At 38.3% G+C, this 24,803-nt stretch overlaps 1 protein-coding gene and 1 long non-coding RNA gene across 3 annotated transcripts in view; one reads left to right on the top strand and one right to left on the bottom strand.

Moving 5' to 3' along the window:
- Positions 1 to 24,803, top strand: part of ST6GALNAC3 (ST6 N-acetylgalactosaminide alpha-2,6-sialyltransferase 3) — a 200,664-nt gene that overhangs the window by 89,868 nt on the left and 85,993 nt on the right. The window lies entirely within an intron of this gene.
- LOC146543721 (uncharacterized) lies at positions 352 to 22,829 on the bottom strand. The gene is made up of 2 exons (XR_014885270.1): positions 22,379 to 22,829; positions 352 to 4,147 (listed from the first exon to the last, which is right to left on the bottom strand). It is a non-coding gene; the product is annotated as an uncharacterized LOC146543721 (long non-coding RNA).

Below are 24,803 nucleotides of genomic sequence, written 5' to 3'. Positions count from 1 at the left end.
TAGAACTCCAATGCACATGAGGTGGAGTTACCCATTAAGTTCTATTTAGATGAAATATCCCAGACATGAATAAATATGGGAGAAGGCTGCAGACCACATAATTTAGTTGCATAATCTGTTTTTATTATTAGCAATGAAGTTACTTGGAAAAAAAAGCAACAAACCTAAACTAAAAGAACAACAGCGCCTTGTAGTGTAGAGGAGAACTAAGGTAAATTGAAAATACAGGCTATGTGAGGTGCTATCAGCTCATGAAATAAGGCATATACAACTTCAGCAATAGCAAAAGTATAGCTGTCAAGCACGCTAGGAGTAATCATAGGAAGGAGACATAGAAATAGTGAGAGACCATGTTCTTATAAAACTTTAATAGCTAAATTTAAAAATGCACAAAAAATATGATGGATATTTTAATATTAGTTTCCCTTTCTAGATATGGTAAGTCAGCATTAGTTTAAAAAGGACTGAAATTGAAGTATGAAATGCTAAAAATAAGCAAAGCTAGTGCTCAGCCTAGGAGGGTTTAAGTTTTGCTTTGGTGGTGGATGCAGAATCACACCTACAATGAAGAGAAACTTGGAGAATAGCACTGAGTTTCATGTCAAAACAGATGGTAATAAACTGTGAGCTTGCATTGGTGTGTTCAGTTAACTTCAGAGGTGTTCGTTTTATATGCATGCAGGGAAGAACTGAGTCCTTGGTAGACTGAAAAAGCTGCATCAACCAGAGTTCAGTGTGACAAAAAGTTGCTTTAGTCTTTAATTTCTGACACATTCATGACTTCCATCTCTTCTTTTCCTTTGGGGTTTTATTCACTGCTATGGTTTAAGAATTCATGAGATATTTTGTTAAGAAAAGGTCATTGGTTTCACAGTCATTTATCACTGACAACCCTTCTGAGGGACAGTTTTAAGTCAGTTAGTTAGTTACATCATTTCAGCTTTCGCAATCTTGTAATTCTCATCATGGAAGTAAAACTAAACATGCTACAAATTCTAGTTATTTTTATGCTTCTACCATACTAATTTTCAGGGACAATTTTTGCTGGAAATGTTATGGGTTAGCTACATAACATTTCAATGACAACATACTGCTTGTTACACTTCTGATATAGATCTGTGTGTATGTATGTAATACTTGTATGTAGAGAGAGTAGATAAATTATATATTTTTTTCTGTGTTTGCTGACTGTATTGGAGCTCCCATTCCTGGCTCTGAGAGCTAAAGGCACAAAGTTAAAATTCCTGCCAAAGTCTTTAATCAGTAGAAGCACATCTTAAGTCACGTTACAGATTTTACTAAACAAAATACTGCTGGAGGCCCTGCTGCTTCCTTTTTTTTTTTTTTTTTTTCAGCACTTTTTGCCTTAGAGGAGAGTGAACCTTTGGAATAATCTGCAAGGTCCACTTGACACCACTCAGGCTGTTATGAACCTACAAGAGGGAAGGGAACACAGATGATGTGTGTCCTCTGTAGAGTAATCCTGGCAGCTCAGCCTTCTTCCTTCTCTATATATGGAATTGGCTTAGGTTTTTAAAGCTGCCGCAACTCTGATAGTGTCTCATGAGGAAAAAGTCAAGTGCCAGGGTAAATGTATCAAGTATTCTATACAAAGGAATTAAATCTGCTTCACACAGGGCCTGAATGTGATGAGCCAAGCAGTGCTGCCTGTATGGCTGCTCTGCCTTTTCAGGAAAAATAATAAAAGATAAAATAAAGAAATTGGAAGAGATTACTATCAGCCAGTGATAGTCAAAAGTCAATCCCTAAGGAGTCTAGACTGGTAGAAATAAATGTGTACAAGGCATAGAGTTGTGGGCTGGATAGCTCTGATGATCAGAGCTTACAGGTTGTACCAGAAGAGCTGCCTAGTGTTAGAGACTTGCTTTCTACCTTGACTGTGTGTAATTTCTAGAGATTTCTTCCACCTTCTTGAGGATTTTTTTAATTTTTTTTTTTTCCTGCTAGAGAATGGGAAGGGTTTATGTTAGACAATGCTAGTTTCCGTCCACAGAGGTTGTAAGAAGTGTGGAGGATGGGGGCCTCTCTAAAGAAGGAATACTGAAAATTGATTGAGACCATTTGGGAAACCAAGGTGGGGTTAAGCTTTTCAGTTAGCCAGCTTTTTATCAGGTGAGGGTTGTTTTTGTTTTGTTTTGTTTGGGTTTTTTTTTGCTTTTGTTGTTGTTTTTAGCTAAAAAGCAGACAGACCAGATGAGGAGAATGAAGAGTCCTATGGACAGGTAGGAATAGAGCAGGGAGCTCTATTGTAAAAATGGTTTCTTGAATGAGGCTAAACCAATGGAGAAGGTGGGAAAGTGAGACTGGCCAGTGCAATAAGCGAACAAGAACAAGGCTTACGATTAAAGGGAAGGAAGAGAAATTCATTATATCTAGATGTGCTCTTGCATATGCTCATGAATTCTGTTGCCATGCTATGATTTCAGCTTTTGTCAATAATTGCCAGAAGACAGGTGGGCTGGTTTGCGATAAGCAAGCTTTCTTAGTGTTTCATTTCATCAACTGAGAGTGCAGTCCTACTGTTCATACAATTTCTTTCCAAAGCTGCTGTTTAAAAATTAAGATGCCTTCAGTATAGCCAGTCCATTGTCAGCTTCCTCTGTTTTAAACCTAGTTTCTTGTAGACATTCCAGGTAAGCCTTCCAGCAAAGCGTTCTTGGTTCTGGATGGACTGATGATTGCTTTGTTCTGGTGTGTAAAATATGAAGTAAAAAGAGCCAGTGAAAATGGAGTTTTGCTCACATAATTATTTCTACGCAAGGGGTTTCTGCTGGCTGTGGTAGTCAGGAATTTGAGCTCTTTGAGCTCTTGCCCAGCACAGCTATTTTGGCAGAGCTGTGCCACACTGAGCTGACCTGAGGCTGTTAATACCTCCCTGCAGGGAAGCTGAGTGCCAGCAACAGGCACACAGTCACATGTACACGCATGGATGTGCATGTAAACATGGCAGGTAGAACTTGCTCAGGAGACAGACTTCTAAGAGTCACAACCGTGCCATTTACTGGCTAGTTTTAAAGCCACGGCTGTCTTCCTTAAGCCTTTGCCTTCCAAGTTTGCTCCCTTGGCCATCTGTCATAGCTGTGTTTGGCAGCTCCAGGTTCTGCTGCATTCTGTGGACTGAATACATAGTTTTGTCCCTCCTATTGTTCTCTGATTTGATGTAAAGTTTGTAACACGTGGGCCTGTTCTCTTAAGCTTTTTAGTAGATTAAAATTTGAACCTTGACTGCATTTTCAGTTGCTAATCTGTGCTGTCTGCCTCAGGCTGGTCTGGAACAAGTAGACTGGTGTCACTTGCATAGAAAGAAAGAGTTCAGAGACCATCTTAGATCTGATGCAGACTGTACCAGCAACAATCTCTTCTCTTTGGATAGTCTCCTTTGTCTGGTTAAACACAGTCATTCCTACTACCAAATATGTATCATTTGGCCCTTAAGAGATCCTGTATGAACCATATGAAAAACCTCATGTTACTAACTGGTGTAAGTATGCTGACAGAGTGTGATTAGTAGTGCTCTACTTGATAGCCTCTTGTTACAGACAGTGTAACTTAAGTTTTCTGTAAACGTAGTTATAGCTGTAAATTTTGTCTGTCTGTTCATCATAAATTGTTTTTTACTACCTCTATACCAATAAGGGTTATTACCACTAACACTGAAAAATTCATGGGAAATCGTGTCCATGTGGCTGCACCCTAAAAGAAAAAGCAATTCAGTGGGAAGGAATGGAAAGAAAATGAAGTTCTGCATTTATTCATAGTATTTCTTTCTCCCATCCATATCTTCCCCCTTCCCATTTGATATATTTGTCATATTCAGCCAGTCAGAGATTACAGTAATCTGTTTCTTCCTGTCATGCAGGAAAACTCTTGAGTTGTCCGTTAGATGAATAAACACAGCTTTAAATGAAATTCCCCAGACAAGTGCAAAGACATTACTAGAGTGATTTTGGAATTGTCTACTTAATAACAACAATTTATCCTCCATTTTTTTCACCCTCTCGGGGGGTGCACATTACTACCTTCACCTTGTTCTTAGTAGTCCAGTACTCTTTTCCACAAGTAATAGCATCATTTGTTGAAGCTCAGCTTCTTGAACTTGTCTTTAAGCGTCTCTTGTAGTCAGGACCTAGAGTTTGAAAGTGATGAAAATGCCACAGATCAGTATTTCTCTGGGGGTTAGAACCTGCTTGTTCCACTCAGAGTCTACAGAGAATTCTCAAGATCTTTTTATTATCATTACACCTGCTAAAGTGCAGGTTGGTTTGGGTTGGTTCTAGTTCAGTGATACCATTCTCCAAACTTTCTACCTTTTTGAATGCTTGTGCCTAGGATCCATGTTCTAAAGAAAACATATTTTTTGAGTGATCTCATTAAAAACGTATTTTTCTAAGTTTTTTCTCAGGTATACTCAGTTCAGATTCCTATTAAATGCCCAACTGTGCACAAGACTTGCTCCAAAGCACTGCCAGGCTGGTCCACTGAAAAGCTCAATGCAACACTGGCAAATATCCCGTGACAGAAATTAACCACAAAGGTGAAGGACAAAGTTATGGCCTTCAGGTAAAAACAATAGCTCCATATTTGATAAAATACAGAATATTATAAAATTTATCTATGACTGAAAATTTTCTTCTCTGATGTTATTGTGTAATTAATTTCATCGGTTTATTAATTTCTCATAGCTTAATGCATCTCATTTCTAGCATTTGGGTGATTCTGTGATTCTTTTTCACTCTTCAGTTTTGGATTCACAGCAGATTGTCTAAAACTGCTGATTACTTCTTTCAGCCTACGTCCTCTTCAATTTGACTATCATTTCACTACCCAAAATGTCTTTCATTAAATCATCAGATTACCTTTTCCCAGCAAATATACCATATTTTAGGACAGCTTCTAAGACATTGCTTTGCAATTTTGGGATGGGCTGTTCTTAAAAAGCCAGCTACTGCTGCATTTTGTGTAAGGTTTGGTTCCTGAATGGACTCAAGATGTAGCCCCAAGATGTATGCGTTATATCAATCCAGTCTTCGGGTAACAGGTTCTGAAGAGCAACCAGGCATAGATTTCAAACCAGGAGAACCTTTGGCAGAATTGTCATAGCTCATATCTCACTTATCTTTTTATTTCAGATGTCTTTACAAACATTACTTCTTTATCAAATGGGATGAATCTAAAGAGTTTATTTGTAGCCATATCAGAGCCTCCAAAAGTTTATAGTGTGCACTTTTCAATGTTTTTGAGGATAAACAAGGTCTCTGAATAGAGGGCAGAGTAATATAATTTCTCAAACATGTAGTAGATGGTGTTTCTTCATTAATCCTTTGAATGACAGAGCAATCATAGAATCATAGAAACTCAAGGTTGGAAAGGACCTACATGATCATCTAGTCCAACCATCTCCTACTAGTACGGGATTCCACAGGAGAAAGTCTTGGTAGAGGTATAGTCCTGTTGGATTCCCCACTCAGATGAGTCTTGGAGCTGTCCTATTCTTTTCTGTTCCAGCTAGTCCTTGATTTACATGTGCTTTGTTATCACCAGCATTGGTAACAGCTGGTGGAGGTGGTAGCATTACCATAATGCAACTGGTAATATTGACCTGCTATTCAGAAGAGAATGGGCAGAGGAGCAAGGTGGAATATTTAGGAACTAGTCTCAGATTCTGTCCTTCTATTGGCCTGGATCAAAGTACTTCCTCTCTTCACCACTTTAGCATCTTTGTGCTTGTAGGAGCAGGTGATGTTTCTGGATCAAGCAACTTCTGGTCAAGTTCAAGAAGCAGAGTAGGATCAGTCACACTGAGACTCTCCTCACAAAATGCTGGTGGATCTGAGATCTATGACCTTATCACTTCTTGCCAGTATGCTACTGAAAGAACAACTAAAATAGTCTTTGCACTATCCTAATGCTTTATTCTGACTAACAAAGGACAAGGCAATCCAGGACTGTAACAGCAGCTTTGGCATAAATTGTATAATGACTTTCATAGCCTGCCGTTAGTTTCTGCATGAATTCTGTCTGTCTTTGATAAGCATGTGTAGCTCCTAATAAATTATTTTGGAGCTGAGCACAAGAATCAAGGAGAAATGGACTTTTGTAAATACGGAGGGTGGTGATAGCTGAAAATGAGAAGGCAGAATTGACAGATAATTGTAGATGAGGAGTCATTTTCAAGGAGTGGATGAGAGCGTTATTGTTTCCTGTTTAAAATGAGGAGTTGCCTCTGCTGGGCACATGAAATCTAAAACATTTGCGATGTTCAGGCTGTTGGTGATCACATAGGAACAAACACTGTGGGACTTCTTGCACTTGCCATTAAATGGCTTTCTCCCATTCTGCTGAGTGTTAACTACTGCTCATTTCCTGGGGAAGAAATGGCCTTTTCTGAGGTCATTTATCTGAATGCTGCAGAAATCATTTTCTGCAAACTGTACTATTATCATAACAGAATCCTTTTAAAAAAATAAAAAATAAAATTATAGTGACACTGAGGTTTCTGAGATTAGTGTATTCCTTTAAGGCCTCTATTTCCTCTGGTATTACTTCCAGTCCTGTTCACTGAAACTGCAGTGCATGTCTACCATAAATAGCATGAATAATGCATATACTTCTCTGCTAGTCTGTGCACTGTGTAGTTGCATATATGAAAAAATAAAATCTAGAGCTGAAAAAAATGTAACTGGTTGCTCATCTCCCTGCTAGGATATGAATTAACCCCTATTCCGGGTTTTAACCTGTCTGCTTTTATACTTCCTATTTTTGGGCCTTTGACTGAATCCTTTAGAATGTCATATGGTGAATTAACACTTCACCACTACAGTTTTTCCTTACGTACTGAGAAATGGAATATATTACTCCTGTTTTATGTTTGTCTGTCTGTCTTCTTTAAGCATATTAAATATTCCTACTTCTTATTTTCTACTTTCTTTCACTGTAAATATCCAGTTCCATGTTTATCATTGAAATTATCAAGCAAATCTCTTCTTCCTTATTTTTCCCTATTTGTGAATAGCATCAGTGCCCCTGCTTCTCACTTCTTGCCTGTCTCAGCTTCCCACAACTCTGCATGGGATTCATCTGCAATGAAGAAGCAGACAGCATAAAGTTACTTGTGCTTCTAGATATCAAATTACCTACGATTTATGTTTCCTAAAATCCTTTGATGCTTTTTCACGAGATGAATTACTTCACAATTTCCCAGGATGATGCCCAGCTGGGTGTTTCCTCACACTTTTCCACTCTTTTTGCAAATACCAAATATATTTTCTCCTGAAGATCATTAGGAAAGATAAGACTGATGTAACTAGGAAAAGATCAGAGAGCTTTGAATTGTATGGGTCAATTAAAAGAAATTTAGAGCTAAAAGGCAAAGTGTCTTTTGTTCATCTTCTTCCATGTGAAAGACTTGAGTTGTTCTTGGAGGATTTGGGGCCCTCATTTTTTCCATTCAGTCTTCGGGAACATTCTTGCAGTTTAAACGTTTCTGTTCATTAGAGAAACAGTTTTCACAATGCAGTATACCAGATCTGTTAAGAAATTAGCTGTTCATTTTATGTTCATAAAACACTCGTCTCTGCATAAATCTTGTTCTTGTACCTTAGGATTAATTGTGCAACTACCTAGGAAGTTGCATTCTGGATTCCTGGAAAATCGGTATTTTTGTTAAGCTTTACCAGATCTGAAAGCACATCTAGTATTTTCTCTTCACTCGCAAAATACATCCTTTTTTTCTTTGAAAAATATGGTTTGTCTGGCAACTTCTTTATAAATGTAAATGCAACCTTAGAAACTGACAGGCATTTCTATGTTACGCGTCACTGAGTAGATATTGTATAATAATACTTAAAATCTCTTTAATGTTGAAATTTCTAGAGGATTTAAGAATATTGCCTTTTCATTTCTTTCCATTATGAGTAACTCAGCAGAAAACCCATAATTATTTCCGGATGCAGTAAGGTAGTCATCTACCTGAGGATGTCTTGGATTTCTAATACTTCCTGTGTACTTGACACCAGACAATCTTTAAAATCCATGCTGTACGCAGAGTTAATACTATCTTTTAATGATCTGTAGGCTTTGGTAAAGCAAATGTATTTCTCAATGGCTTGTTTAGTTTCACCCCCAGTACTGCTGTAAATGAAAAATCAAGTTCATTTACGTGCTTTGTGGAACCAGTGTGTATCTATGAGATGCTCTTATTGCATAATAGATTTTGTTTTTTCAGGTTCATATACCAATGCTGTTGCTCTTAGCAAAGCACTAGTCACAGAGTTGTGTGACATAAGAAACACCATATATCAACAGCTGTTAAGCTCAGCCCTACGCTCCACCATACCTTTAAAAAAAGCAAGTTTTGTCCCATCATAACTAAACTCTATACTGTTTATGGTAGTCTGCACTGTGGCTGTAATGTAACTTCTACTGTGAAAAGATGCTCAGTCTCATTTGCAGCAAAAAATGAACTTGGCATGAGCTTTGGTCTATAGGTAATAGATTCTTGAAAGTACCAAGATTTACTTTCAGCAAAATGCTAATTGGAAAAATTCAACTCATCCACAAATGCTCCCTTTTCTTTTTTTGAATATGCAGTTGATTGTAACAGTTGCTGATGCTATTTAATGGTGCAATCCTTACAACTTAGTGTGAAACTACCTAGAGAATTTGTTACTGATGAAATCATTATACCATTATGAAAGTGAAATAGGTTGCTACTGAAATTACTCTCAAAATCTAATTGTAACTTCACTGGAATTTCTCCCATGCTGGGTATTAAGTGTATGGATATTTTTTATTTTTACAGAAACAGCATTTTTATTTGTATGCTTAATTTTATTTCACTTTGTTCTACATATATATATATTAGGTTTGACTTCTAATTTTCAGTTGTGGTGAAAGATGACCTGAGTCCGCTTTTCTTTTTATCTGATATTCTTCCATTCTTATTTAACTTGTCTCATGAATGAAGTAACATATTTCTTGTCCTGAGACCTGCTTGGGATCCCTCAAATTAACACAAACAGAAGCCATATTATCAATAACTGAAATGATGCAAACTCTCTCAATTTCCTTTTGAGAATTTCTTCAGAAAGAAAAAGACCCTTTATAATTTTTTTTTGCCTACAAATCAATTCAGACTTTTATTATTTATTTTCATCGAATCTTTTGCTGTAACCAAAAGTTTCTTGGCATGTGATTATCCCTCGTTTTTCATTCAGATAGTGTTGGAATTAAAAAAAAAAAAAAAAAAGAAAATGAGGAAAGAGAGCTAGCTTGATTATAGTCCATGAAGAAGGGGTAGAACCCTTGATCAGAATGGGGGATTGCCTGTGTTCCCTGACTGCTGTGCACCATGCTTTCATGCTCTCCTGTTACATTATCTCTGTATTGTTCTAGCTCTTACTAAGGATACGATGTGATACCTCACTGATTTCAGAAAGGCATCCTGACATCCATCATTAGCTGCACTATTCTTTTTCTGCTCTTGATCTTACAATATATCCTTATCCTATGAAAGCTAAAAAATACTCCTGTCTGTTCATCAGCTTCTCTTCCTGCAGTCAAAGTGCTGGTGCACAGAGGGGGTAAATGGCCACCAACTGCCACCTTTGTCACCAGTCATAGACTAAATGCAACTGCTGGGCTTAGAAGAGAATGGTGTGGAAATAGCTTTTATCTAATTCACCGTACTCCTATGTTCCTTGCATTTTGGCCTCTTCCTAAAGAAACAGACTGAATGAATAATTCTAATGTAATTTGATAAATACTGCTTCAAGTGTGCTTTTAGGAACAGAATAGTCTGCATCTATACAAAATGTATTACCACGTTAATTACTTCTCTCATTGTGCCTAGAAGTATGCTACTCTTCTTCCCAAGCACAGGGAGCTTCGCAAAGGGAGGAGGGCAATATTGTTGGAATAGTTTGGGTAGTCCCATGGATTTCTATTATTTTCCTTTAACAATTGTTTCTAAAGAACCTTGGATACCAGAAGCTATTTGTTAGGAGCAAATATTGTGTAGACTATCATACTTACATCCTACTGTGGTGAAAATTGCCATGGGATTGTTACTTTTCACCCAGGTGGTCCCCACTGATGGGCAGAAATGACCTTGATTTAATGTCTCATCTGAAGGCAGACAGTTCTCACTGTGCAACACCATCCCCCAGACGTGCTGCTGCAGTGTCAGCACTGGATGCAAGCCTATGTCTCGGCCAGAGATGTGCATCTCTGACCTTCCAGCACAGAGGCAATAGTGCTGCCAGCTGTGATATGCTGACAGGGAAAGCACTCGCTTTTGATATCTAGAAGCAAAGAAATTGAGCTAAACACACACGCACACAGACCTCTACTGTTGTGAAAAAGCACAAGTGGCAATAAACCTCAGACAATTTTACCTTCAGCTTACAAACAATTTTGTTTTCCAGGTTGCTGAGAGTAATTTGCCTCATTAATGCAGTTCTGCATTATGATCTGTTTAAATTTTACCCCAGAAAGAGTTCTCTTAGCTGAACAAAGGCCTCTTGAAAATCCTGATTTATGTCACAGCCACAGCGTTAAATAAAGCAGTTCTGGTTTAGTGGCAAAGTGGTGGGGTCAGGGTCCACGCTCTGCATTTTCAACAGGCCATGCATGGATTTGCATGCACACAGCTCACATTAGCACTAACACAATTTGTACACGTGGCCCCTGTACAGTACTTAGGGAATGTAGCCCTCAGTAGAGGAGATATTTACAGCACTGAAGCTCATGTTGGGAAATATGAACAGCTGTGCTGCAAGCCGAAAACACACATCTGAAGTAAGACAAGCAGACTGAAAATTATGTCCTGGCAGTTAACGTTTTTATTTGTACATGCTGCTATGCAAAACAGAAAGGCAATATCATTCTTTCAGGATGTTTTGCAGAGCAAATAGGAGTAAAACCTGTCTACAGAAAAGATTTTGGCTGATTACGAGATTTTGCTTTTTCTGGTTTTGTTTTTCACTGCAGCTCCTGTAGTGTTCATACAAAAGAAATATTAATAATGAAAAGCTGTGTTGCTTTGCTTGCTATATTTTACGAGCAGTGAGATGACCTCTTCATACTTTTGAATATATTTACATAGATATTTAGGTTTTACTATATTAAATTACTAACTGTACTATTCCTGTATCTGCTGTGCAGAGAAACTGAGCACATAGGGTGTGCTTTTCAGTCCTTTTGTTGTAGGATTCCCATGGTTGTTGTTTCTTTTTTTTTTTTTGTTATGTCTAGAGTTGACCAGCAGCCAAATCCACATCAAATTAGAACAACTTTGAAACCAGTTTTATTCCTTCTAAGTTTGACTCTGGGAGCTTGTGTCAGTGCCCATGTTTCCCTGCTGTAGGTCCTAGGGCTGATGTATCCCTCTGTGTTCTGCTTCTTGCAGGGGAGTGCGTGGCATCACTCTGCTCATCTCTGTGCACAGGGAGCAAAGACAGCTGTTTTATGGGATGCATGATAATGCTCTGAGTATGCAGGCTATGCTAATACTTTGCCATCACATGCAGTTTTATGTGCACAGGTCTTTGAGGCAGGGTGGCTCTTTGCCAATGTTGTCAGTATAACAAGTTCTTTCTGAGACTAAGTATCAACTCTGTTTTTGAGGGCTGGGAAAATGAGACCTTGAGGCTGCTGTACATCTGAGACCACACAGCATATCGGTACCAGACCGGTACCAGCCTGCTGCTCTGACTTCTTGAATGCAAGGGCTCTTTTCTGACCTCCAGATCTCTGTTTTACTGTGTTTGTGGGGAAAGTGTTTGTATGTCCACTAAATAATTTGTATTCCTTCCAATATCTGATGGGAGCCTACGGAAAGCTGAGGAGGGACTTTTTATAAGGCCATGTAGTGACAGGACAAGGGGAAATGGCTTTAAACTGGAAGAGGGTAAATTTAGACTAGATACTAGTAAGAAATTCTTTACTGTCAGGGTGGTGAGACACTGGAACAGTTGCCCAGTGTAATTGTGGATGCTCCCACCCTGAGGTATTCAAGGCCAGGTTGAATGGAGCTCTGAGCACCCTGACTTAGTGGGAGGTGTCCCTGCCTTTGGCAAGTTAGGAGGTTGGAACAAGGTGATCTTAAAGGTCCCTTCCACCCCGAAGCATTCTATGATTCTCTTCCTGAATAAAGACCTGGTGAGAGAAAGGCACAAAAGACAATCTAGGTCATAGTCTTATTAAGTACATCATATTAATGAATTTATTGAATTTTAGAAGACAAGTGCATTCTGAGGGAGCTGGGATTGTTCAGTCTGGAGGAAGAGGTTATTACTCTCTACAGCTACCTGGAAGGGAGGTTGTAGTGAGCTGGGGGTCAGCCTCTTCTGTCATGTAACTAGTGATAGGACTAGAGGGAATGGCCTCAAGTTGTGCAAGCGGAGATTCAGACTGGATGTTAGGAAATACTACTTTCTGAAAGAGTCGTCAGGTGCTGGAATGGGCTGCCCAGGAAGGTGGTTGAGTCACCGACCCTGGAGGTATTCAAGGAAGGTTTAGACGTTGTATAGAAGGACATGGTTTAGTGATAGGTGGACGGTTGGACTGGATGATCCTGTAGATCCCTTCCAACTTTGGTGATTCTATGCTAAACTCAAGTTTAGATGCTTCCTTAGTAGAAATATTTTTTTTCTTAATCATATATTTGTTGATTGGAGAAGTTGAATTGTTTTAAATAAAAATGGTTGAAAAAAAATTTTCCTAAAAAGAACTATAAGGTTATGGTTAAAGAAGAAAAATGGATTGTCTACTGAAGTTGAGGATGATATCTTGCTACTGCTGCTACTGCGGAGTTAGCTGAAAGGGCGTAAATCTGGGTGGTGGGGAAGAAGGTTCTGGCCCTGCCAAAGGCAACAGAAATATCACTCCTGTTTGTGGACAGATTTCCTGGATTTGTCATTATGTTTCTGTACCTTTGAAGCTGTCATAATGTTAATAGAGTTTAAAAGCCAAGATTCAGGAACTGGGAAACACTGTAAGCAAAATCACCTGTCCACTTTTGATTCAGAACTTTTTGGTGCATTTGTGGTTGCATATAATGGGACAACTTTGGCATCATTCATTGTCCTGATCTCCCCATTTCTCATATGAGCTGGAAGTGTATTAAGATGGTTGCTAGGACTGCTGCTTTATTTGCTGAAGATATGGCAACATATGAAGGGCACAGGATATTACAGTAATGTAAGGCAGGGCTGTGAGACAGTTAAGCATTAATGCTGCTAGATTCTCTTCTGGCCTCTGTTAGGGAATTTCTGTATCATTTTCATCTAATCAGGCCATGTTTTTAATAATTGCAAGTTGTTTACTTTCTGAATGCTTAGTTTGAGACCCTTAGTGCTTCATAAATCAGACTCAATCTTTCACAGAGATGGATCAAGTCAATGAAAATTATTTGAATATACAAAATAGCAAAGAATTCTAATTGCTTGAGACCCTGCATTTCACAGAGTATACTTCTAAGTTTCATTTGTAACTTTCACATTAATTATTAAGACCCCTTTTACTCAAGAGGGTTAACACAATCTTCTCTCTCTTTTGAATGGTTTCTGAGAAGTGAGGAGCTGGTGGAGTATAAGTGCCGTATGACAGCCCAGGCAGAAATTAATAAGTCTCAGAGCACTGTGTGAATGGTGCTCAATAAATGAGGCATAGGGACATGTGGAATAATAACAGGAAAACAAAGGTATTGAGGAGCTACTCATTATGTCAGTCAGTGCAGGCAGGGGTCCGGTGGAAAAAATAGTGGGTGGTCGGGTAATTAAAGATAGCATCATAATGTGTGCACACAAGGTTGCCCAATTAGGGCTGCATGGCAACCTTAATTCTGACACTAGCCTAAGTTTTCAGTGCTTGATTTTACACATTTAATGTTCTCTAGCATATTTTGGGTGTATTTACACGTATATGCTCCCCACAGCCTCTTCCATTGCTATGCTGTTAATTAGGTAGAACCGCTGAGAAATGCTGCTAGTTGGATAAACGGGTTTGCAATGAACCTTGGCCAGCATGCTGCAGAGCAGCAAGTTTCAGGCTGTCAGAACTCTGAAGGCCTTACATCAGCGGTGATGGATTTGTTTTCTTTGCTTAATTATTATTAAGTTAGTAATGCTTCTGGTGCATAATCATTCCAGTCTCTTTTCTTAAACTGTTAAATTATTTCTAGTTCTGCTTCTACATCTATTCTTCACGGCTTATTGATGATGATATGGATGAAACATATTTTTAATGAGAATTATGTTTCTTACACTCTTCTCCCAGGAGTCTGAGCAGTCTTTAGCTATGGCCCTCATTTAGGAAAATAATTTTATCTCATCCATTACTCCTTTAGGAAAAATATTAGCTGGAACTAGATGATTTTAGTTCTGCTGCTTTCTAATTGGCGTTATTTGCTTGTATGAATTGGAACTTTTGAGAATATCAGTGAAGAACAATAAACAGAAAACTGGAAAAATGTAGAGACTGGGGCATGGATGGACGGGAAAGTAAAGAAGGTTTATCCAGACTTTTTGTTTTGTGTGTGCAAATAAATTGTTTCAGCGCTTTGGTGATGGTGGTCTCCTGTGCTTTGCTCCTGCAGTAAGGTGGAATTGTGCACTTATTTAGGAAGTGGCCTACTTGAAATTGAAGGTAGGATGCCATCATTCTGAAAAATGTCCTTGGTTGATAAGGAATCTTTGTTTCCTGTGCTTCTCTGGTGAGGAGAGAGGCCTGTTGTCAGAGGCCAGATCCCCTTACCAACTTGCCAGAGCAATAGGTTGAAATGAGATATTTAAATTGCAGGATGTCTGGGTTTGGACCCTTTGCCACTGTGCATTCCTGAAGGCACATCCTTTGCTCCAGTGCATATCCACTTCCATGGTCCTTACTTAAGAGTTTGCATCTGTAACGAAACATTGATGCACAGGAATGAAGGGATATTTGTCTTTTATCCTATAAAGAAATGAGTTTTAGTAGAATAATTGAAGAAAATAAACATAATGTAACTTTCAAATGACAGAAAATAAGTTGTGAGTGCCCTTTTATTTGTACTTAGTATTAACATGTATTTCAGTTTTCCACTGGAATTGTCTTTGCATTTTTTTTCTTTTGATTGTTTAGCATTCAGGAATGGCTCATAAAAAAGTCTCTAAGACCCTGAAACCCTTTCACAAATTACCTATAGTAAGACAGAAAAGAGATGGCTAACTGAAATTATACTGACTTCTTTATTGTAATTTTCATGTCAGTTTTATCAGACTTTTATAAAGCTCTCTGTTCTCACAAAACTCCCTTTTTTAAAGTGTATGGAAATCATTTGGCAAAGAATTATGCCTGAAATTATTGTTTTGTCTCATGTTTTGAAATCCTTTGTAATTTTTTTTTTTTTAAAGTTAGGTTGATACAAGTTCTGACAGCCTTAGAGTATATATAAGATGCAGAAGCTCTGACAATCCTTTTGTTATTTTGATATACAATAGTACTGTCTTCAAGCTTCGTATCTGAATGTCGTGACTTTTACAGTTAACGATTTGTAAAGTCACATATTCCTGTAACACACTGTTCATGTGAATTAGAATTAGAAACACAGATAACTGCACATAGATGATCAGATGATAACAAATGCAGATGGAAAGTCAAGCCAAAGGACACGCACAGCTCTGTATTCATCCAAAACTTATGGTATCTTCTGCTGCTTCGTTTAGGATTATTCAAAAATCTGTCCAAGTATTTTTACCCTACACTGTTTAAAACTTGGTATCTCAGATAGGTTAGTAGCATGAAGTGCTTATACACGGGCAGAAATTACCTCTGTGAGATCTTTCTTTTTCTCTGGTACTTGCTTAGCTAAGCACTTCAACTCGTGCTTAGCACCAGATGTATTTAACAGTGGTTTCATCCAAAACCAGATAAAGACATTGATTTTTCATGTGTTTTGGAATGGCTCCCAAAGCATTTAAGCACATGCTAAATTCTATATTGGTTGAATTGCCTCCAATTTGTAATAGATAAAATTTCTCCCTTTAGGGAGATAGTCAGTGAGCGTACACTGAAGCAATATTCCCTCAATTCTATTGGTTTTGCTTGATTTTTTTTCTTTAACAACTTTCTTCTATCATAGACATGCATGATTTTGGTTGATTTTATGCTCTATTTTTCATCCACAGTAAACTTGCAAGTAACAAGACTGAAGCTACTTACTGATGTGGTTCTATTCTCTGACAGATTCAGAAAGTAACATCTATTGAAAATATACTGCACAGATGGCATAATGTTTAATTTATCATTATTTTCAAATCCTTTCCTTGTTCTAGTGGTTGTGCTATTCATTTCTTCCTTTCATGATTTAGTCTATATGACTTTTACTACTATTCAATTGCAGTAATTCGCACTTCACCATGGCATCCTTCCTGAACTCCTTTGTAAAACATGGGTTTTGTCTGTAAGAATGAACCTGAGAAAGTGAGAATGTATTTTGATTTATGGGATAGCTCTCCAGAATACAGGCTGCTACCTACAAATAACTGTAAAATTTCAACAAATAACCAAAGAACACATTGCAAAATAGTAGAAATCAATCTCTATAAATTGTTGCCCCTCATTCTTCATTGTTTGGGAGTAATTACTACACTTGGATGCAGAGAAGATGAAACATTTGCGTCTTGGCACTGTAATACGTTTATGGAATGAAGACAACACTGATAGAGTTTGTTGATGTTTTGCCCCAAAACTTTGATTTCAGCTTTCTGTAGTCTTGCATTTAAAACAGCCAAACTGGATCAGAACATGTGGGCCTATTTATTCCTTCCCAGCTTTCTGTAAAGACCAGCTTATGGCTAGTTCAACACAGGGAATAAAAAGCAATAAAATGCATTTAGCAGCGACTGTAATATGTAGTGAAGTTATACATACATATTTAAATCTATGTGCAGTTTGCATATCAAACATATGTATTACAGACCATTGACAAAAACTACTTGTTAGACTGGAAATTACCCCACTAAGTCTAAGGCTCACTGGCTAGCACAGCAGGTTGCAGTTCATTTGTTTCTCTTTCGCAGAAATTTACTGTGCTTTTCTATTTTTATGTTTGACTCACGTTAGATGCTCTGAATCTTTTTGTTTTTAATGGCTGCAACTGGTATAAAAAAAAGCCTAAGTGGTTCTAGTAGGAATCTGTATGGCACTACACATTCTCTGCGCTAAAACCTTGAAATGTTCCTTTTATAGACATCCTTGTTTTCTTCTCTCTGGAAAGATTTATAACCTTCTCAGTTTTCTGTCTTTCTCAATGCCATGTTTTCCTGCTTTAGAAATCAATCTGTTGGATGAAGCAGTATCAAATCATTTTTCTGAGATCCAGAAAAATTATGTCTGCCTCTACGCCTTTTTCTTTGCTGAATAACGAGAGGATTGCAAACAGTTTTTTCACATAGAACTACAGACCTATGGTGACTGATCTCTGCTGTAAATGTAGCTTGGTTGGCATTGGTCAAGTTATCTGTCTCTGGCTTTGGAAACTTCGGAGATTGCCTGGTCTAACCTCACTCTTCGAGGAGGGCTTAGCTGGAGCAGGTTGCCCAGGACTTAGTACAGTTGTGTTTGAAAATCTCCATTGGTGGAGATTCCACAGCCTCTCGGGACAGTGTCACTGTTTGGTCACCCTCACAGTATATAGTTTTTTTCTATGTTTAAACAGAATTTCTTGTATTTCTTTTGGTGTCTGTCATATCTTGTCCCATCACTGGGCATCATTGAGACAGTCTGGTTCTGCTTTTGTAACTCCCACCCACCCCAATCAGATATTTTTGCCAGGTCACTGAACAGGCCAAAGTCTTGGTCTCGCCATTCAGAGTTATCTATCCAGATTTGCTCCCTGGCACCTGAACCCTCAAGGCATATGTTGTTAACTGTCTTTTAGACATGAGCCCTGCTATTCCTGCCTGCCTTCTGCCTTACTAAATGCCTATTCCCTTTTCTTCCTCCTTGCAACTGCCTGTGGATTTTCCCCACAGGTGGGGGCAAATATAACACAGCAGAGAAAAAACAGCAGAAAAATGAATATTGCATCAAATTGCAATATTCTGAGGTCTACTGCACATAGGCAATGGCTCGCTCTATTGACTATAGAAGACTTATTCAGAAGGAAGTGCTGCTTAAGGTGACGCTATCAAACCTGCACTCTAAGGGATTGTGAGTTATATACCATTTATTATGCATTTGCTCCAAGACTGAAAAGATTTATATTTCTTTGAGAAATAATTTGATATCAAAAGTAGCCCTGTTGGCCACTCCACCCATTTGGAAGTTCAGAAGTGGATATGGCTGCCAAACTCCATACTCCAAAATCTGAACATGCATGCACAGACCATCTCAATTTCTGCAGTTTTTTTTCTTTGTAGGGATTGTTGCTCTTACTCTCCTCCTTGAAAAATTACCTTTCCTTTGTACTCTTAAATACATCTCTAGCAATGCTACCTACATAAACAGAAGACTTTAAAACAATTGGTCTTGGTCTAAAAAATATCTGTTTTCATTATTTTCTCTCATGTATCAGTATTTGGTGAACGGAATTGGAATTTTCCATGCTCAGCAACAGTGGCAAAAGGTAAAAAAGCACAATTATAAACCAGAAGCACTATCTTCCCTCAGCACAGTGGCTTCCCATCAGAAACTCACGGAACCTTTACCCTCTTTTGTTTAGATTTCTCTGTAGGGCTTTACAATTCACAGGGCAGCTTTCTTACTTCTGCCACTGGCATAAATGACTTACTGTAGATTTCAGGTTTACATTAGTGTGAAAGGAGAATGAGGTTTCTTTTCCTTGCAATGAAATTGAGTACATTAGCAGATTCACACAATGCTGGGATATATGTATTTTTAAATTACCCATGTATAAATCCAGCTCTTTCTGTCTGAAAGGAATAAACAAACTGAATAGTAGTCAAAAGGCGGCATCTTAGAGGAAATCTCAGCATTGCTGTCCTGAATAGAGTTACCTTGTTGTGCTATTACATTTATTATTTACAAGGGTAAAGTCGAAGCACAATAAAAGACATCTTAGGAAGCTGGCCCTCGCATGCTGGTGGCAGCCCAGAAAGCAGACCAGTTTTCAATCTCTTAAGTCTGTTGTCCTTCTGTCCTCTTGTCCCTATTGCTGCAGAGCCCCTCCTCTGTGTAACTGTATGCCAGTGGTTCTGTTTCCAGAGGGCTCTGTGCATCATTTGCTTCCATATGGGAAACAGAGTAGACAGACTGATCTCTGCCAAAGTTCAGTACTTACACTGATTTGCATGTATTCAAGCCAGCCTGTAGTTCACTGAGCAAGTTCAGCTGATGTGGAAATCTATTGCAGTAGAATCTCTGGAAGTGCATTTCCACTAGTGATGGGTTTTCTTTGTTGGCAAACTGAGTGTCTCTGATTCACAATACCACTATGCTCCAGCAGGTATCCCAGGTTAAACACAACGTGCGCATGTTTTATCAAGTGTTGTTGCTATTGGAACATCTTTATTTATTTTTTTGTTTTTGTTTTTTCAAGTGAAACATTGACTTGGTTTGTATGTAAGCTTGCAAGAGCTTGGAGTCAAGCAGCATGTGAAAAGCAGATTTGGTCTGTGTTTTGTAGTTCAGTAGGCTCAGTCATGTTGCAACGTTTTTTAAAGAACTCAGTTTTTTTGTGAATAAATTATCAGATGTATTAGCCATGAACTAGCATTCTTTCACCATAGGACATGCATGCTGCCTCCACAGTAAACAAGCGTATGTTTGCCATCACTGCAGAATCCCACCAAGGACATGTAGAGTAACACAGGCTCAGGCTGTGTGTTCAGAAGCTTTCTGCAAAAAGGCCCTTCCAGACTTCATTGCCCTTGAGCAATTTGCAATGTCTGTTCTATTTTCCAGTGATAGCTCTATATGAAGGATAACACTGACAATATGGCAAAGATTTTGGAAAAGCAGAAGTGAAGAGCTGATCAGAAATGTGAAAACACACATCCTCAGATTGGTTTTAAAAACATTTCTTTTTGCAAAGAGAGAAATACTTGAAAATGCACTTAACACAATCAGTGCAGACGTTGCTATTCCAGACTGTGATCTGTACATTAGGCAGTTTTTGAAGAATAACTCGTACAATATATTATTTATTTAGGCAACCTTGAAAGCAGAATCTAATTGCTTATCATTTTACAGAGCTTACACTATACCAGAATTTGATCTGCTTACTCATGATGAGTGGTACTTCATTCCACAATTACTCCTATTCTTTCTACTGAAGAAGAAAAAAAGGATAGCAAGCCTGGAGCTATCATAACCTAAGAAGATACATAGCTTTTGCTCAAAGACAACTTTGTCATCTGTTGTAGAAAAGCAGGAGTTTGTTGGAAGCATTTCAGGTAGCAGCAGCGTAAAAAGTGTTGACTGCAACTCTTCTGTTGTGGCTGCCTCACTGCCTGTTTTCTGATGAGTACCTGGATATCTACCTTTCCGCATGCTGCAGAGTGTGGTGCTGAGCTACTAGCATTTGCTGCTTCTCTGCACGGAATGTCACCTGCTTCCTATGGTGGTTTCCAGGAAGGCTGAGTTATGAAGAGCTACATGCATATCAGCTGACTAAAACCACTGAATCACAGCAAATAGGATAAGAAAGTTATCTAGTTCGTCCATGTGCCCCCAGCAAGATTGTCTGTTACTGTGTTTTAGTGCATCACTTCCTAGCAAGTAGCTTAAGGCCTAACCCAAATTTTGTGCTTTACCACCCTCCTCGTGTAGAACATACAGGAAGAATCCTTTGCAGCATATTTTACATATTTGGAAATGCTTATCACATCTCCTTTTTCTCTTCTCTGCACTAACCCCGTTCTCCCATTGCTGGTCAAGTTTTCTAGGTCAGGAATTTTTCTTTTTGCTTTTTCTATCCTTTCAGGAGCTGATCCAAATCTGTGCTGAAGTCAAATGGCCAGACTGAACTAACGGTCGCAGTTGCTGAATAGACAGAAAAGATCATTTCATGACCCTTTGCGCATGCCTAAAAATTTTATTTGCCTTTTTCATTATTAAAACTGTAGTGACAATTTTGTTGCCACTGAGCACACGCTTACAACTGACACTGTAAAAAGTTAATACATCAATTAGATTAGCTAAGTGTTCATCTTGCTGTCATCTGGCCAGCAGAACAGATAGATTTTTTATTTTTTTTTTTTTTGTTAAATAGAAACCCATAGAAACCAAAGGTCATGAACAGAATAAGATTATAATGTCATAATCTCATTATTTCAATAGTGGTGGTGGAGATGTGAGATTAAAAAGAGGACATAATGGAATCAAGAGCAGACCAAAACCGATATTTGCTACAAAGCAAATGGAAAAGGAGGAAATTAGAGGAGAGACATGCCTGATTTGAACATCAAAACAGTGAAAATAGCATTTCATTTCTATTTTTATTTCAAAACACATCTGAGAAAAAAGAAAAAAATGTAGAGACAAAAAGAGACTTCTGAGTGCTTTTCTTTTCAGAATTTGCCCTAGTGAGAGATGAATGGCAGGGGATTTTATGTCCCAAACAGCGCTTGTAAGTGCTTTTGCTTTTTCAATACCATCTTTAGACTGAGAAAGTGAGACGAAGGAACAGACAAGGTGCCCTGACACATCACTTCTAAGTGATTTCTGTCCCAAAAGTATTCAAAAGGCTGTTAGAAGTTTTCTTTTTTTCCTTGGGTGTTTATTTTGTTCTGTGACTTGGCAGAAATGAAGTGGGAAGATGAAGGAAAACTCTGGTGAATTTTTTGTTTCCCAAGGTCAGGAGAACAGAAGTCAGATTTTCTCCTCTTTTTTGGGGGGAGGGTAGTGTTCCCCCAGATTTGACAGATATGCAGAAAGGCTTATTTTGAGCAGCTAAGGAAACAGCAGCTTGGAGTTGTTTTCCTTACATTTTGTAACATTAGTAACGGTGAAAAGGAGGCTGGCTCTTCAGCGTAGAACAAAGTGCAGTAGGTTTGTGATTGAAGTAAAAATAATCCAACACTATATGAAGAGAAAAAGCTGACAGCTATTTTGCAGCCTCAGAATGTTAAACGTAGCATCACCCAAAAAGCATGATGCAGAAAGAATATCCTCAGAGAGAGCTGAACTCCCACTGAAAGTAACTGCAAACAAGAACTCTCCACAGCCCTGGAAAACACGTTTCTTTATCTACTTCTTTAAGAAGGGTCATTTGCTTTGTTCTGGCAGGTGGCCTAAACTTCCACTTTATCTAAAGTGCAAAGACTGTAATTATACAATGCAGTAACCCTGTAGAAATGCCTTTTCAAAACAACAAATCATTGCTTCATGTGTCTAGAAAAAAATTACATATACTTACCAGCCTTCTGTTTCAAGTTCAAGCAATGAAATCTTGGCATCCCTATGAAATAACCGCACTGCGTTTATACTCCTGGCTAACTCGCACAAATCTTCAAAAATTAAGTTGCTGTAGGGCTGTTCCAATTTCCAGGTAAAGCTGGAACATTCTTTATCTGCAGCCAGGATTATGAGAAGTTGGTTTTCCCTTTGAGGCAATTGAAGACTTAGTTCTGCGTTTCTGACCATTTTGCAAGAATGCAAAGTCCCCGTGTTTGGACTCTGAATCCTTCTGTATCATAGCTAATGAGTCATCATTGGAGAAACACAGAAAACTTCATGGTGAGAAAAGCAATCAGTCCGTTTTAAGATGGGAATTGTATAAATAAGAAAGTAAAGAAACCTGCACCTGAAGGTGCAGGTGTGCAGAAGTGTTGAGCAGTCCGTGTGGACTGTATTGGAGTCCACTTTAAAAATGCAGCAACCTGAATTTCAGTCTTGACATACTTACAGATATAAACAGACATACACATGTTTTCCTTTGACACCAAGGTCAAAAGTTGTGTCATTCATTAGATGATGCAGTGAAAAATCTACTTTGAATCATGAACACGTCTGTATAATTTGGAAACGCCCATGAAAATGTGTCATCAAATTTTGTATCAGCAGGTCTGCTCTTTCTGTATATTTCAGCTGTTGCTTTTTGGACAGTTCTGATACTAATCTGTACCCATATCAGAGGCTCAGAACAGCCATAATCTGTTAAAAAAAAACAACTATGAAAACAAACAGATATGCCCATAACCTTCCTAAGAAAACAATAACAGATGACATCTAAATTAAACTGAAAAATTTAAAATAAAAAAAATCCCTGTGTTCGGAAGATTTTTGTTTAAGAATTCTAAAGATTCTGAGGAAAATAAACTGTCTCAGCATCACAGAGAAGTTTTTCTTGAGTGGACTAGTAATGTGATGGGAAGGGAGAAATGAGAGCTAAAGGTCTGTGACAGAACATCTCTCATGTCATCTGCCAGATTGGGGTGTTTTTTTTTCTGTTTTGTTTTCGAATCTTGTTATTGGATGCTGATGGATTAGAGATATGAGATCAGTGCTGTAAGAAAATTGTAGCCTGAGTGGTGTATGGAACTTAAAATACCAAAATTAATGTTTTAATCTGGAATGGAAGGTACCTTGCAAGTCTGTGTGCTAAGTAGTGTGGTTTGTCAGAGTTTGCAATTTTGGATTAGTTATTACCTAAATTTCTTTTCAGATATGGCCTTAGATTTATAAACATTTGTGATGGGGTGAGGCAGTGCTCATGAGATCGTGGAGGTATCTCCACAGCTCATCTTGAGATTGAATTGTAAACCCAAAAGTCACTCAACTCTTGCCCTATGAGATCTATATTCCTTCTGCTTTGAACAAAATGAACAAGGGAATTGACTGCTCACAAAGAGCCAGGAGTTTTCAGCTATTAGTCTCACGTTCGCATCCTGAATGCAAGCAAAGAGCAATTATTTGTGGAATAGTATTAAATACCCAACTGTAGCTCTATTTGCAAGGGTGATAGGAAGGGTAGCTGTCTTTGTTTGGAATGGCATGCTGCAGAAAATTATTGTTATGCTTTTTGTGTTTCTTGTTGAGTGGTTCCTGTTCCAAAGCCTGTTGTTAATCCTAGTGGGGTACGAAATTCTAAGTCACATTATCTCATGCATAAAGGCAGACAGTATAAAAGGCAGGAGTCATTAGAGGAAAGGATTTTTCATTGTAGTTTTGAAACTTAATTTCTTTTCACTGTCTTCACTCCTTTCCCTCTGTAAAATATTGATAGGGATTATAATTTCTGACAGTGATGTTGATTGTAGCATGTAAGTAATATCCAGCAGCTGAAACAGATGGTGTAATATTGTGATGGGGCCTATCACATAGTGACAAGGTTGAAAGGTGTAGCTGAAAGAATGTATAATTTGGTAGAAATGAGAATCTTGAGTCTGAAAGCTCCAAAAATTTTTAAAAAGATCAGATCTGAACACAAACTTCACAGCATCGTCCCACTTCTGAATTTCAAGTGGGGGAGGCTAAGCAGCAGTGTGTGATCACAGCAGCATGGATAGAGAGCAGTGTAGCAGCAGTACGAAGCAACAACATGGATTTTAACTGTGCCAGAAGATGGTTGTGTCTCATGTTGTTTCATGGCAGATCCTGTCTTGCCTATTTTGGAGTGCTTTCCATCTCTGTCGTTAGTGATGACTGCCATCAGACACCTGTGGTTTCACCATGACAGCTGATTGATCATACGTGAGAGGCAGAGAAATAGCCTTACTAATCTTTGACCATTGTCCTGAACTAAATGTGTTCTAGACATTACATCTGAGTCTTGCCATGGTTTGTAGAATCATTACTCTTTCTGTAGAAAGCTTTCAGAGCATTTCAAATCTGGGAAAACT

This window comes from Meleagris gallopavo, chromosome 10 (genome assembly GCF_905368555.1).
Source record: "Meleagris gallopavo chromosome 10, MGAL_WU_HG_1.1, whole genome shotgun sequence".
Lineage (NCBI taxonomy): Eukaryota > Metazoa > Chordata > Aves > Galliformes > Phasianidae > Meleagris > Meleagris gallopavo.
This window is presented reverse-complemented; position numbering and strand designations above follow the sequence as displayed.